This window comes from Calonectris borealis, chromosome 4 (assembly GCF_964195595.1).
Source record: "Calonectris borealis chromosome 4, bCalBor7.hap1.2, whole genome shotgun sequence".
In the NCBI taxonomy this organism is placed as follows: domain Eukaryota; kingdom Metazoa; phylum Chordata; class Aves; order Procellariiformes; family Procellariidae; genus Calonectris; species Calonectris borealis.
In genome coordinates, this window is record NC_134315.1 from 58694855 (window position 1) to 58706880 (window position 12026).

Here is a 12026-nt window from a genome sequence, read left to right on the forward strand (position 1 = left end):
AGTTCCAGTTCAACTGAATAGTAGCCTTCTTTTGCTTTGTGTATTTTGGATCTGCAAACTGAGTGCTTATATATATTAAAGAAATGATGAATAATTATTTAACTCTAAGTTGCCTCTTCCTCCCTCCCCCAACATCTAATTCAGATTGCATAGAAAGAAACTGAGGCTGACAGATGTTGATTTCCTTGCACACGATCACACAAGAAATTTCCGAGTAGAGAATAAAAATTGTTGGTTTATTGGATCCTAGTTCCTCATTACAGATCTTCTGATTTTGAGACGCTTTTCTTGAAAGAAGAGGGTTAAAGGAAAGAAATGGTACTGGAGACAGTCTCTTTCCTTTACTAATATATTGTTAAATTGAATTGGTTTTCCTAAAATACGGTCCACTTCTTGCACCTGAAGTCTGTTTCACTTGAAGGTTCTTAGTGTCTGTAATTCAGTTTAGTGACTGCAGGGTGAAGTTAGCTTCAGAACTGCTGTTTTCAGTAGTAATTAAAAATGGAAACGTGTATTACTCTTGTGTCTTAAACAATGCTATTTGTTTTTTACAAAAACATTTGGGCAGAATTAACTTGATGCTACTCCCTTTACTCAGAAGATCATCTTTATTTTTAATTTGAAAACACTTAGGTTTATAGCAAGGCATAGGCTATTTAATAATAAATGTGCGAAATATTTTTCACTATTAGATGTGATGTTTTAGAAAAACAAACTTTCTCTAAAACAGTGTTTGCCTTTCAGCAGCTCTAACAGGTGCAGTATGTATATATGTAATATATACAAGAAACCTGAAAGAGGCATTTGTAAGTTTGGCTTGCCATTTCAGAAGAGACTTCTTTTTCTCTGTAGCAAATAGGCCACGTGGAGGTACTTTACTGGTGGGTAGGGATGGTTTATTTTATCAGCATGTGGAGTACTGTACCAGGACGAGAAGAGATGAGGTAAAGGGCCAAGACTTCAAATACTCTCCTTTAAATCTAGATCAGGATGCATAGTGGTAATGGAATGACTGAGGCCAGTGAATCAAGGTAAGGCTTTTTTTTTGCTCCTCAGTGAGGAGGTGTGGAGGATGTAGAAGTCCCTTCTTGGGTTCAAGATCATGATGAAATTGGTCAGAAGTAGGATATTAAATAGTCGCTCCTGATTTGTAGAAGAATTTCTGCAGCTTTGACAGTTTAAAGATGTCTTAGGAGGCTTAAAGAATGAGTAATGAAATAAAGGAATTGTCTGTCTCCACCTCTCCCTCATTAAAGATTATTTCCCAGCCCTTGCTATGCCTGGACTTGATGCGGAGCCACATGAGCCACCTTCCACTGCATGTAGTGTTGACGAATGAAGGGGAATCTCCTGCTAGTAAGTACCTCAGACTAGAATGTGGTACATTAGACCTCTCTCACCAGTCAGCTCTTCCTGAATTTTTATTAATAGGGTAAAAGAGATGGTGGAAAAAAATGAGGGATAGAAGAGAAAGGAGGAAGGGTGTTTGGCTTCCTTCACTGCCTACTTCTAAAACCTTTAGTCTTCGTTATCCTTTTTCTCAGCAGGCCTCACAGATTTAGAGCATTTGCCCCACTTTGGTCAAAGCTTTGAGATGTGTGCTTGGCACAGCTCAGGAGCAGCTTGACAGCCAACAGCTGAGGAGTCGGACGTGAGCCCAGCTGCCGCAGCTGGGAAGATGGTTCCAGATACAGCATCTGGGTCATTTCAGGTGCCAAACATGCTCCATCTATGGTCATCCTAGCTGCTGATGCGGCTGGGGAGAAGACGGGATCACAGCAAATTTACAGAGGGAGTTGAAAGCAGAATCTTAATTGGACTGGAGGAGGATGCTCTGCATGAGTGACTTACGGCGTATAAAGTGCAAGAGGCAGCAATAAAGTTTGATCCGAAGAGGAATTAAGCATGTAGAAGTTAAAATTTGGCTTTGCTCTAACAAATGAAATATTCTCCAATGTCCACTGAGCACAATAATACTTGTATGTGGGTCAATGGTAACAGCTGCCTGTTTGTTGAGTGCAGATGTCCTGAAGTTCTAAATCTGCATCTGTGTTTGCAAAAGTCATTGAGCTTTTCCAGTGTATTACTTTAGGAGATTAATTTTCTTAGAAGATACAGATATCAACTTGCAGTATGGATTTGAATCTGGAATGGAAAGTGGAGTTTGTTGCTTCCTCCTTATTTCATTGTGGGGACTTGCAGAACATTACCTTGGTAGGAATTCAGTTGGGAAAACAGCATTGCTAAAGAATTTAATGTGTGTTAATTGTCTGTTGATGAAGTTTAGCCCCTGGAAATGAGTAGCTGCCTTGAAGTGAAGAGCCCAGCTCTGTCCAGATGGGAGTTTTGTGAACCTATGCCTTATTTTACACAGTACGAAGAAGCAACTGCGTAAAACAACTTGAAAAATTATCTTTTTTTCTTTCTTAGACAAGTTGTATTTTTCCCCCAAACCATCTGACCCAAGGGTTTTGAAGTGACAATGCAAATGTCCTTCAAAAACCAGTTGTTACAAAAGGCATGCTATTGACAAGACCGGCGTTAACTCCAGCATCTAGCATGGGCTCTTCAGAGCCGAGAGAATCCAGTACTGCCAGCCCAGTGCTCCAGCAGGGAATCAGGCCTCCGAAAAGCACGGTAGTGGCTTCAAAAAGAGATTCAGAGTTTTGTTTTGGTTTTGTTTTCTTAATGCCATATTTGGTGGTTCTTCTCCTCCTGATGTTTGTTCTGTGGATAAGGCTGTTATCATACTTTCAGATATCTGTGAAACTTTTGAGGTTTGTCAATCGATCTCTTCTGTAGATCAACTTACTATAAATTAGTGAATGTTTACCAGGCTGGAGAAGAAAAAAAACAAGAAACTTGCTGTATAAAGCTAAGTGTAGCGAGATGTGATTGTCTGTTTAAATCTGTACTTTTTATTAGAAAGAGAGGGGCATCTGAAAAAGGTATTTCCAGCTTGCCCACCCAAACGGTTGTCTTGGTGTGAAAAGGCCTTGTGTGTTCTTGACTTTGTGCCAGGCTTTGGTCAGTAAAGTCTGCAAATGAGTTAGGTGTAAGCTAACTCAGTGTAACATATTCCTGTGGTCAGAAATGTAGGTGCTAGAGGGTGTAGGCACTAGCAAACGATCTCTGTTGTGTTACTTTGTAGTTTAATTGCAGTGCAGCATTGAGGTCTGAGATCCCGAGGATGGCCTCATTTGGGTGTGTGCAGTGTAGTAGCATAAAGGTGATGGGATTGCATTGTTCCTTAGTGAAAAAAAAAGAGTACGATCAGCCATGAGAAAGTACGTGCCGTTTCTTTGGGAAAGCACTTTTGACTTTTTTTATTTCATGAAAAATTCTTCTTGCAGAGAGATTGGAGAACTTGTGTGAAACTAGAAACGCTTGCTGTTCTGTAGTGAATTCTTTGTGTAAGCATCCACTGTGTAGCACCATGAGATACGAAATGTTTTCCATGTCTCAGAGTACTGCTCTTCAAGCCTATGTCCATAGATATATAGCTGATAGTTACTGCAAATGTTCATACTAATAATTTTTATTAAGCTATCAACACATAATTGCCAAAGTTTAATTCATGCTTGTTATTCTTACATCTAGAGAAAGCCACTTTACAGTACCATGTGTCTTTAAAGATGTGGGCAAACCAGAAGCAGTTTTTGTGGTTTGTAGTGACCAACTTTCCCTAAAAATTTACTGCTGACGGTTTTGGAGTTAATTTTTTTAAGAGAGGCAGTAGCCTTCTTGCGCCTTTAGCTATATTGCTGCGTTCTTACTTTTCTAACTAGTACCACACCAGCAACCCGCACCTCACCATTTTTATTCACTACAGTTTGCAACCACGTGAGCAATTATAAAACTGACCTGAATGATACCTATTTCCCTGTGCTTTTTGTAAGAACTGAGGCCAGGAGCAAAAGCAGATGATATGATTCTTTTGAGAGCTAGATCTTTTCATGTTATATATTCCTTCAGTAGCTTTTCCTGTTGTTCACAGCCAGAGGGAAGTGCTTCTGCTGAATTCTGTTAGAGAAGGGTTAAGTAGAGCCAGAATCTGGTAACTGTAAAGATGATTTGTAGAATGATCTGTCTTGAATTTTATGATCTTCTCAAAAGTTCACATTAAAACTGAAATCCCTTTTTATGTACCATTTGCTATCCAGTATACTTTTCCATTTATAAATGCAGTGCTATGCAGAGTCTTAAATTAAATGTATATGATCACAGAACAGTATGTAATGAGGTCTGGGGTTGTTACTGATAATATATTAATCAGATTTAGGTTTGTACGCCCATGGAGCAGCTTTGCACTTGTTCAATTCACTCTTCTCTTTTATTCCCATAGAGGTTTTCTATTTGGTTTTCTATAAATTGCAAGTAACTCGCAGCAATGCATTCTTTGCAGAGAAACTAGCACCATAAAGCTCTAATGCTGGCTGGATGTTTTGGTTGCTTCTGGGGTAGGAATAATGCAAAACACCAAACCTAGTTATTAAAGGAGCCGTTTCTTTTGTCATGTGGTGGCATGAGGCATCACAATGAGGCATGAGGCCAAGTTTTGTTTCCAGCCTTGGGTCAGATGCTGTACGTTGGCCAGGGCACCGGAGGATATTTTAGCACAAGGCTTTTGCTTGGCGGGCATTGAGGAACTTGTCGCTTACTTTGGCTGTTTCATGCTGCCAGATAACAGGATTTTTTCCTAGGCTGTTGTTCACTGCTGCTTTGCTTGGTGCATCTCTGTCCTGCCTGGTAACAGCTTCTTCTATTCTGGTCCCATTTTTCTGCCAGCAACCACTTCTAGGGTGGTTTTCTGTAAATGGACAAACCCTTACAGTATTCACTAGTTAAAGAATGCAAAATTTTTGTCATTAGTAACCTAAACCCCCCATTTGGAGTCTTGGCTTCAGCAACAAAAATCTTGTGGATTAACCACTTTCACCAGCGAGAGGCTTTCTGATGAGCTGTGGGAAGAAGTGTATGCTTGGCGGTAGGTCTACAGTAAACAGCTGGAATTTGCATGTGGTGAATTAGCACCAAATAAAATCCCCCTTTTTTTTGCTTAATTATCCTTGCATACTCCAATAGATCTATTAAACGTTTGTGCAATAGAAATTGGTAAAACCACACATTTACAATAAGTGGGTTTTGATTGTGCATAGACTGAGATTTGTCTGTTCTGGCCTGTGTAGGTAACATAATGGTCTATGATCTGATGAAGGGACCACTCTGTTCCCTGACTCCTCCTCGGCATGCAGTGATGCCCTGAGCCAGATTGAAGCGCTCCAGCCATTGGAAGCCCTTGCTTCAACTCTGAATCTTCAACTATTTTACATTAACTTGGTTTGAGACCTGCTGTTTTGAATCCTACAGAGCTGCAAGCATAAGCAGGTGTAAAATATACTGCATTTATATTCCACAGGCTTTTTAGGTGTTGGTTTTCTCTAAAGACGTTGTAAAAGGTAAAATATTTCTGACAACTACTTGAAGTCTTATTTCTCTGAAGACGACAAGAGGGCTAATGGGTTCCTTACAGCTGATGTTGCAATTCTTTCTTCTTTGCAATTTAGGGTGAGATTTCTAAAAGCATTTTGTTTCAGTTGGAAGCCTAGTGATGTTTTCCAGAATGTCTAAGCGAGTGAGGCATCTAGCTTTCAGTGATTCCTTTTCAGCACTGAAATGCCTCTCAGAACTTAAAGAAGTAGTATTTATGGAAGAGCCTGGTTTTGGGGGTCCTAGTTTTATTTAAATCTTGAACTTAATTTTCAAAAGAATGGGCAATATTAGAAGAGAACTAGCGTGGATTTTAATGACAAGTTCCCCCACCCTGCTCTGGTTCTTGAGAGAATGTGAAAGAAAACACCAATTTTCAGCCTTTTCCTTCTCTGTTTGCTGTTTATCTGCTTTCTTGAACACAGAATCAGTTGCAGGAACAAAACTCTGCTCATGCTGCTAATTATTAATTGCAGGCAGTAGCAATCAGATTAATAGTCAGAAAAAATATTGCCTTCTGATTTCTTCACCCTCCCACTTCACTTTCTTTTGAGCCAAAGGGTCATCACAATTGCTTACGGATGGATTTCTGGGTGCTACCATGACATTAGTGTCAGAGAGCGAGCAGCAAAAGTTAAGCACCCAAATAATGTTTTAAGTGCCTAAAAAAACTTGTGTGAGTCCTTTGAGGAAGGAGCGTGGGTGAAATAGGCTACAGGGAAATACTTCATTGAGAGAGAGCTGATTTGAATGAGGCTGTGGATGCTAAAACCCAGTCAGGGTGCTTTTAGGAAAATGGCAGTGTCTGTGAAGAGTGAGATCTATGATAAGCATTTAAATAGCTTACTTTAGGAGACAGTAGATACTTAGAGAATTTAATTTATTCAGTAATAGAGAGATGAGGTTTTTAAAGTGGTAACCTTTTCTTCTAAAAGGAGAGAGAATGTGGGGGGGGAAATACTGTTAATTTCACATAAGTGGTTTTCCTGATACCATCTTCTTTATTTCTTTAAACAAAAGCATTAATTGGAACTGAGGAAGAAGTCTTTCTCTTTCTTAGAGACTTGGCATTTTATTTTTGGCTAAGACTGAAAGCTATTGTTGCCTAAGTTGACGCTAAACTGGCAAATCTATGAACTGAAGCCAGTATTGTTACTTGGATCTAAATTTGTGAGGACATTTGGTTGTCTTAGAATAAAAGTTGAGCATATAGTTTACCTCAAGGGCAGAGTTATACTCTAAAGATTATTTGCACAGGTTTACAGCTGAAAACGTTGCTTAGCTTATTGACACATGACGTTTAAAGTAACATGTTGGTGGAAGGGAAGAATAATGGCAAATGATGAATGTGACAAATGGTCATACAATAGACACGATCTTCACCTGCAGGCTCAGTGCTTTTTGGCAAAGGGCAGAGCTTTTCTACAGTGGCAGCTAACATACAAGGAGGAAAGTTTCCAGTGAAGACTGTGATCTTGAAAAATCACTTTTATTGTGTTTTTAGGGAATGAACTGTTTCAGTGACAGATAAGATTGGGCTTAGCTATGGCTGGTATCAGTTTGACTTAGAATTTCATTTTAAGTCACGTTATGAGAGTAGTACAAACCCGCAGGCACCCAGCTCAACTTACAACTGATTTATATTGAAATTGGGAATTAAAATCTATAAATCAACCCAAATAATTAAATTAAATCAGTCTAAACAAAGGCAGTGCCCGTACAGCAGGCTATCCTGATTTAAATATAGCAGTTTGCTAAGGCTTGCTTGCCCACAAAGCTTGCTTTCTTTTAACTAATATTCGATGTAAATTTTTGGCTACTGGCAGGGAAGGAGAGCCACTTTCTCTGCCTTCTGTGTGGAAGGAAGTTCTTGTGGAGAACTTGCTGGATCTGCTGAGGAATAGAGAGAGAAGTATCAAAATTTGATATTTGACATGGCAGCTGGAAGTCCAGCATGTGTTAAAGGGTTTTAGATACCTTTGAATAGAATTGATTTCAAGATGTGAATTAGCAAGGACATCCTTCAACCCCAACTAGTGTGTGCTCCAAAGAACTTTGCAGGCTTTCCTGTCCTGTTTAGGAGTTGTCATGTCTGTAAATTACCCAATTTAACTAAGTATTGGCCGTAATGTCTGAAAAAAATTGGATGAAATTTAGTAAAGGGACAGGTGAGAAAGTGCTGCCTAGTCTTCAGTGTTCAGCAGTCATAGTAGTGGTGGGTAGTTGGGACTGGTGTTACGCTTTTCCATTTCGTCTTTTTTGTGAGCTGCTAGTTCTGCTTCCCTGGGATCATGGAAAGGTAATGCTACAACAGTGCACAATAGAAAATAGTTCAGGTGAAGCACTTAAATCCACGCCCATCAACTTACTCTGTTCTCTTACTGTTCTCTGAGTTGTTACCATTGCCTCTGGAAGTGAGGTAACTCCCAAGCAAAAATGACAAGGGATTAAGCTTGAATGAGACAGCTGTTGGAGTAAGGTGATCTGAAGAATTCTTCAAATGTTGGTTGATAAATACAATATATTCCATGTTTATATAATTGTGTGGTAGCAGTTATAATAACTATATCCATAGTGTAGTTGTATGCATCTCATGTAAGATATCCCTTAATTCTTCTGTCTGTGGTTTACACTAGTTATATATAATCGTATCTGATCCTCACAACATATCTGTGAGCTAAGGAAGTACCATCCTTGAAATGCATTTGGGGAACAGATATACAGGGAAGTTCTTCCTTAAATTAACTTGAAAATAGTCTTTTCACCCATTCTTTCTTCAAATAGTATTTGTTTCCAAATTGGAGTGAAAGAAGATACAGTATAGGTGTTAGACCTGTGCTAGATTTAAGTCCATCTTTTTATGTTCATAGGAAATCCAGCGTCAGGTCATTGGAAATGGGAGACTGCTTCCCCGTGGGTGAGAGCACGTAGCAGTGCTGTTCCACCAGCAGGGAAGCCCCAGCTGCCCATGAGGACAGGGCAGGAGTAGAGGGGTCAGTCAAACACAAGAGAGAGTTGGGAGGACGGAGAAAGCCTAGAGCAAGAGTGAAATCAAATGGACCAGAGGAAGAGGGAATGAACTGCTTGGATATTGAGAAATTGCTTGCTATTCTGTTTCAGTGAGTAATTTCAGTAATTTCTCACTTTAAAAAAAAAACAAACGGTGGGGAGTAACTGCTTTAGAATACCAGCATAGACAGAACTAGACTGCTCAGTGGTTAATTGAGTGCTGAGAGTGGTTTTATTTCTGAGTCATGCAGTTATACCAGTCCCACACAAAGGGAAACTTTCAGACCATATGTCAAAATCTTCCTTATACAATCTGAATTTTCAAACAGTGACTAAAACCACTCATTGTTAAATTTGTTGAGGGACCTTAGATTAAGGTGTTTGGATCGTGAATTCTTTCAGGATATCGTACTAAAAAGTTGGGTAGAGTTTGAGCTAGCAGGTTTTTACAGGAAAAAAAAGCAGTGGCCATTCTGTGATTCCTCAGGCGTGGTTTGTTTGCAAATATGATTTCTACCTATCTAATTTAGGATTGAGTGGAGAGGAAGTAGTTGTTGCTGATGCTGTTAGTCATGTCAAAATAAAACAGATTTCACAGGAGAAGAGTAAGAAGGAAACATGTTTCAGGGTAGCAAAAGCAGCAACTAGATTTTAAGAATCTCAGGCTTTGAAACTTCGTCTCAGTCAAGGGGTGTAGCCACTGCCGTGTTCTGGTGTGCACTGTCTCCTCTTTTATTACCCAGCACTTCACTTTCACAGGCAGGTGCTGAGAAAACCTAACCCTTATACAGGGGTCAAGATGTGAGTCCTTGCTTCTGTGGCTTGTCCTCTCTTAAAAGAAGACACAGATGGTCCTACCTCAGTCTAATCAATATCCTGCAGGATTTTTAGCCAGTTTTCTTAGCTGTCCAGATTTGAACTTAGTCCAATTTCAAAGAGTTGCCTCACCACATAAGTATCTTGACCATCATTAAGTTGTGGAGTATGTTATTTAGTTATTTTTCCTCAGCACAGTGACCAGGACAGACCAGTTCTTGGGTGAGTTGCTCTTCTGGTATGAGGCAGATGGAAATTTTTCTCCTAGCTCTGATGGTTCATGTTGATTTTCCATAGCTGAGAGGGATGAACAAACCCATCACTTATTTGTATGTGTTGGGTTTCTGGGAGGTGGGATGGGCGAGTTTATCAAAATGAGTTTTGTAGAAAATCATTCACAGGAAGAAAACCTTAGTATCCCAGACCAGGTGAGCAGTGACTATTATCTCAGCCAAGCAGACGCTGCTTCTGTGGCTCAGTGAAGTTATGGTTGTTGCAGGAGTGTGCCAGCCAGAGAGAAGATGTCATCGAAAGCCCATGGCCTGAAGGTATGAGTATTTACCTGGACGGGGAGCAGAATTTTAGTCCTTGCTTTGACCTGGCTGAAGGCTGGTGGTTGAGGTTCATTTCCCGTATTTCTGGCAGGTACGTCCCTTTTCCTAGGGCTGCAGATGCTTGTTTGCTTGTTTGCTTTCTAAAGCTGATCTTTGTATCCATGAGGAGACTCGCAGGGTAAATTCATACATTAATGCAGAGGTTCTCTTCCTGGCCTGTCATGTGGAAAAACGAATGTGTTCGGGCACACTTTCCAGGTTTTTGGCTTCATCTCAGAACATCTGTGTTTACAGCAGGCCATTCTCCTGTTACATCTGCTCTCCTTTTGGCTAACCTCCTTCTTAGCCCAGTAGTTTTGTCACTGACCCGACTTAGGAGAAACGTGTTCATAGCTGACAGGCTTCTGGCTATTTGTGGTGTTGCTTCTTTCCCTCTCATGTTCTACCTTGTATTAGGTCCTTATGCTGGAGGGGAGCCTGCCAGGCATGTTAGCCACCTTGTGAATGCAAGGGAACAAACTGCAGTTACATCACTGGAGAGGTTACTGGGCATTTCTTAGCCTCTGCAGTGTCCTTCATTTTCTGCCTGTCTTGCTTTAGCCTAATGAGCCGCCATGTAGGTCAGAGCAGGAGGCCATCAGGAAACAGGGAATGGTTGCTTCAAAGCCTTGTGCCCTGTTGTGGTTTCAAAGTGCAGATGACTGATGCTCCAGATCCTGCTGTCCTACAGCCTGAAGCAAGGATTGAGTCCTTAAGGTCCCACATTTGCTGCAAATTGACCTAACCATCGAGCTATCACTTGTACAACTAAGTCACTGCCTTTTCTGTTAGCTAATCCAAAGCGGAACTACAACAGAAGAGAATTCTCTAGAGCTGGTCAGTCCCTATAAGCACAGCTAGTGAATCTGTCATCACTTGCTGTGTGAGAAGCCAAAGTTAGCCTGGGGCATTGTTCTTTCATGTAACAGAGGGGAAGTGGCTCTGGTCCAGGTGATCCAGAAGCCTGAGGAGCCAGACCATCCTGTGATGTTGGCCTGATTAGCTGTAAATAATCCTGGCTTAACTGCCCTGTTCTGTGTCTTTGCCCATTGCTGTTTTTTCGGTGAGGGGAGGGGGAAGGACGCGTGTTTTCTAGCTACTAGGAGACCTCCTGTGTTTATGAATGGGACTACCTGTACCGTGATCTGTGCAGAACTGGTTTTGGCGCATGCATGGAATGAAGCATGGAGGGAGAGAGTGGGTTTGTGAATGCTTGTACAGAAGCAACTGGATAATTAACTCAGCCATTAGGTAGGAGCATTTAAATCCTTAAAGACATTTTCTGTGGGAAATACAGGGTAATCATCTCCTCAGGCACCCGAGAGAGACATGGTTAGATGCTGACTTCTGCCTTAATTGCACATCAGGAATTTAGGTGTCATTTTTGAGTCTCACCTGGAATAATTTATTCGGTAGCGCAAGGATTTAAACCTAGTCTTACTGCCAGGGTAACACCATCATCACTAGGCCACTTTCACTGTCTCACTGACACGCTGGTGCAGTAGTGAGGGCGCGGGTCAATTTGCTCTTTCAGTCCCACAGGAACAAATGCCGATCAGCAGTGGGGGGCAGGAGCGGACACTGACCCAAGTCACAGGGTGTTCCAGGAGAGCGCGGTTACTCTGTTTCAGGTGCTCTCATGGAGCATCCTAAGCCTCGCATATTAGTTAACCTTTCCCATAGTTGCTGTATGTGAAAGGTCTTTGATCTATGAATGAGTCCAACACATGGTGCTTGCTCACTCTATGTTAACAGCAGAGATGTTATTTTTAGCTCCTGAATTCTTTTTCTCCTTCACTATTAGAGCTGAAAGACCTTTCGTCCTTAAGACAGGCAACTGTTCACTACCTAGTGTATTTGGGACAACGTGCTACATGAGGCTAACACCTCTATTGGGAACAATGTTTTTGCAAAATGGGTAGGTGGCTTTTTAAATAGCCATTACAAAATCTAAATAAAGTAGTTGCGTTTTAAAAAGTTTTAAAAAGAACTGTTATCTTTGGAACATGTAATTTAGAGAACTCACTGCAGTAATCCTTGATTTAGAACAATTACTGCGCTAAAGTACTTGCTTTTTTCCCTTTAAAAACAAAAACAAAAACCCAAACCAAACCCCAA

The 12026-nt window shown here is 40.8% G+C and overlaps 1 protein-coding gene across 1 annotated transcript in view; it reads left to right on the top strand.

Moving 5' to 3' along the window:
* The window catches only part of RPL34 (ribosomal protein L34), a 350268-nt gene that overhangs the window by 82477 nt on the left and 255765 nt on the right, over positions 1 to 12026 (top strand). The window lies entirely within an intron of this gene.